We start from the raw sequence: 1,325 nt of genomic DNA on the forward strand, positions 1-1,325 counted from the left end.
AAAGGGAAGGAAAAAAAAAGAAAGGGACATGAAGGAAGAAGGAAAGAAAGGAAAGAGTGATGGAAACGGAAGGGACAAGAACGAAAGAGAAGGAAAGAGAAGGAAAGGGAAGAGAAGAGGAAAGAGAGGGAAAGGGAAGAAAGAGAAGGAAGGAAAGATAAAAGAAAAGCAGAAGAGAGAAAGGGGAGGAAAGGAAAGGGGAGGAAGGAGAGACAAAGGGAGAGGAATAAAAAGAAGGAAAAGGAAGGGAAGGGAAGACAGGGGAGGCAAAGAAGAAGCAAAGGAGGAGTGAAGGGAAGGAGAGGGAAGGGAAGGGAAGAAAGGAGATGCAAAGGAGGAGTGAAGGGAAGGAAAGGAAAGGGAAGGGAAGGGAAGGGAAGGGAAGGGAAGGGAGGGGGAGGGAAGAAAGGAGAGGCAAAAGAGGAGGAACTTCGCAAATATTTTCACTTATTCGTTTTATTCTTTGTATTCATGTTGCCGATATATTTTTTTTACGTAATTTATAAATCTTTAGATAAATCTTGCAATATTATAGACTTAATAACACCTTACTTTCACTTATATATTCTTTGAGGCGCTTTTACATTTTAATTTTTTTTTCAACTCATTTCAACATCATTTAAATTTTTACTCAACTTTCATACGTGTGAGGAATAAATAAATAAATAAATAAATAAATAAATAAATAAGAATAAAGAAAAAAACGATAACTTACAACTCAGAAAAAAGAAAGAAAGCAAAAGAGAAAATTAAATAAAAGACAAGAAACAAGGAAGAAGAAGAAAAAAAGGTTAATTTACCACCCCAGAATAATTAAAGAAAAAAAGAAAAAAAAAGAAAAAGAAAAGTTAAACAGACAAGAATCTTCCCGGCATTTACACAACTCTAATTGTCTCAACTTATTCCCGTGTTAAGGAAAGACAAAATAATAATAATAATAATAATAATAATAATAATAATAATAATAATAATAATAATAATAATAATAATAATAATAATAATAATAATAAAACAGCCACCCACCGGTCCGCCATGTGAGGCAATAAGCTTAACGAGTGTACAGGTGTGAGTGACCTTGAAACCTTAATACCTGCTGAGGCTAACTGTGCCGCGGTGTCCTGGCGGTGATGGAGGAGGAGGAGGAGGAGAAGAAAGGATGATGAAAGTGAATACGAGGAAAAGATTAGTACACATTCAGAAATATTAGAAGAATGAAAAGAAGAATGAAAAGAAGAAGAATGAAGAAGAAGAAGAAGAAGAAGAAGAAGAAGAAGAAGAAGAAGAAGAAGAAGAAGAAGAAGAAGAAGAAGAAGAAGAAGAAGAAG

The sequence above is a fragment of the Scylla paramamosain genome, chromosome 34, assembly GCF_035594125.1.
Source record: "Scylla paramamosain isolate STU-SP2022 chromosome 34, ASM3559412v1, whole genome shotgun sequence".
Lineage (NCBI taxonomy): Eukaryota > Metazoa > Arthropoda > Malacostraca > Decapoda > Portunidae > Scylla > Scylla paramamosain.